Genomic DNA, 2,856 nt, shown 5'->3' on the forward strand with positions numbered 1-2,856 from the left:
AGGATCAACGAACTCCACGAAGCGAAAGGAAGATCTACTAGATATTAATTAAATCATAAATATATCAATTCATATGAATATGACTAAAAAATTTAATTTTTTCTGAAAAGGTGGTGTCTATTTACTTGTGACCACGCTGTGTAGAGTTCCTTTGTAAGCGTTTCAGATCGCCATTTTCAAAAACAGCCACAACATACAGAGACTTTCTGGACAACTGTAGGCGTCATATTCTATCAGATTTGAATCCTTCCATCGGGTGTTCAAAAGTCATCCCATGAAGTTTTTCCGAATGCGAACGAGGATTTAGAAGAATGAACTTATCACTACGGAAACCATGTCACAACTCTCATGCTCATTAGCTTCACGGCCCTCTGATTCAAAACTGGAAACCAGTCGACTATGGATACTAATGGCTTAGGTGCCATCGTTCAGCAACTGATATAAGTCTAAAGAACTCACTATAGACCAAATTTGAAAGTTCTGTTAATACGTTATACAGGAATTCAAAAGTTCAATGTGAGAATTTTTTTCATTGTAACAGTTTCAAATCTAGATTTTAATTACAATTACAAGTTACAGCTACTATTTCTGAAATATGTTTTTATGTGTTGCTGACGTAATCAATACTAATCATAGTAACACTTTCAGAATGCGTTCCCTTACGTCTTTATTTAGCACTACACCACTGCTTAAGAGGCAACAATTAGCTTTATCTATCTCAAATGAGGTAAGAAGTTCATTAGTTAAAGATGAGAAGCCTTGCAGTATGTTGATCGATCTGGTTCAATAGCTACAAACATTTGACCCAATTTAGTATTGAAAGGTGAGAAATTGCCTCCAAAGATAAAGTTCGAGCCAAACTCCTCGGCATGTCTTGAAGGATTAGTGATTGGAAGAAGTTTCTTGAGTCTTAAGACATTTGCTGTCATGTTAAACTTATATTAAAGTTTTTCGTCATTACCCATTTAAGCCATCTCCAGCCATTATTAGTCTCAAAGTGGGTTCCTCGTCATCGAAGTATGTTAGGAATGTGACCTTCAGTCTAAAACAAACGATTCAACTGATCTTATTCAAAATATTGAAAAAGCTGTTCACGAAGTTTACTGAGAAACGGAGATTAACAGTTTCGCTAAACATAAACAGCTATAGAATATTATACTGGTCATTTAGAAAATCGATACTGTAAACATAACGCCATACCAAATTACCTTTCAACGTACACAACGGTCTGCTGAGTTATCAGTCAACATATGCAACTTTCCACACATTTATTTTATGAGTATAACGTAACTCACCGAAAGTTTATTTACTTATTTTTTTTCAGTACGATTTAATTTTAAGGGTGTATCAATTTGTATCCCAACTATTTCATTCTCAGTCTAGCATTAGAAACGACTATTAAACAATCACTTGTGTTAAAAAAAAGCAGATATTCTAAATTCACTATTTGTCTATTAATTCATATTTAACTATACAAGTGAAATAACAAAATATTATTCCACAAACACTCACCTCTCCGTTGATACCGTTAACTTCTCCAGTTTGAGTAATAATATGACGTTTTCACTCACATTGTTTTGAGGGTGCCATCTAACGGAGAATTTAACATTTATCATAAAATCAATTAATAATTAATGATAATGCAGAGCGTATTATACACAGAATATCTATTTTACACAAATAAATCAAATCATTTTAAACTCCTTGTAATATCTACAGTTTGCTATGATAACAGGTAATGAAACCAAATTTGTATAAGTTGAGAATTCTATGAATATTAAACAACTGGTCAGCTACAAACGTGTATAATTAGTAAGGTTAACGTCGTATCCTGTAAAAATTCCGAAAACGTACAGTTGAGAAAGTTTGATGCCACAACGAGAGGATTGCGTCAAAATACTGTCGAAAACGCTGGAGAAATTAGGTATTCTTACTTTACATGTAAGATATCAACTAAAATATCGTAGCAATCAAGTTTTCTTTAACCTTTAAGGAAAATGAATTTAGAATATTCAGAATATCGGCCGATTTGATATTATTCGGTAAAATAAGCATTTTTATAATACAAGATACTGGATGATGTTGATACTGTCCGGTGAAATAAGCATTTTTATAATACAAGATACTGGATGATGTTGATACTATCAGATAGGATAAACACATTTAGAATAGGACTAAACAGCAACAGTAGTTGTTACATGAAATATGACTTAACAGCAACAGTAGCTGTTACATGAAATATGACTTAACAGCAACAGTAGCTGTTACATGAAATATGACTTAACAGCAACAGTAGCTGTTACATGAAATATGACTTAACAGCAACAGTAGCTGTTACATGAAATATGACTTAACAGCAACAGTAGCTGTTACATGAAATATGACTTAACAGCAACAGTAGCTGTTACATGAAATATGACTTAACAGCAACAGTAGCTCTTACATGAAATATGACTTAACAGCAACAGTAGTTGTTATATGAAAAACAATTGGTCATGATTTATTCTGATTCAATTTCTTCGAATCATCAAATTCGCTTACCTAATATTCTGTTGTAAAAATACAGTTCAGCAACAATTCTTCTGATGAAGCTACAGCGTCCGTGAGTCTGAATAATAATTGTTCAGGTAAATATGATTCCCACCAAGAGTGAAGAGTAAGAAGAGATTTGAGTAGGAGATATGTTACAAAATAATTCTGAATTTGAATGAGTCTGAGAAAGAAAGAAAGAGACTAAATACGATGCAAATCAGACAGGCAGCAAGTCGTGCTTTACTGGATAAATAGAATAAACACTTTTTTATTTAAACTTGAAAATAATCAAAGTCCAATAAATGCAGAGGACGAAGAACTGTG

The 2,856-nt window shown here is 32.9% G+C and overlaps 1 protein-coding gene across 1 annotated transcript in view; it reads right to left on the minus strand.

Annotated features, from left to right (window-relative positions):
• Positions 1-1,588, minus strand: part of LOC106463956 (kynurenine formamidase-like) — a 6,300-nt gene extending 4,712 nt beyond the window's left edge. Inside the window, exon 1 of the mRNA XM_022391589.1 lies at positions 1,513-1,588. The gene's annotated coding sequence lies outside the window, so the exon portion shown is untranslated. The remainder of the gene's footprint in view (positions 1-1,512) is intronic.
• Positions 1,589-2,856: the final 1,268 nt, after the last annotated feature.

This window comes from Limulus polyphemus, unplaced genomic scaffold, assembly GCF_000517525.1.
Source record: "Limulus polyphemus unplaced genomic scaffold, Limulus_polyphemus-2.1.2 Scaffold1529, whole genome shotgun sequence".
NCBI classification, from domain to species: domain Eukaryota; kingdom Metazoa; phylum Arthropoda; class Merostomata; order Xiphosura; family Limulidae; genus Limulus; species Limulus polyphemus.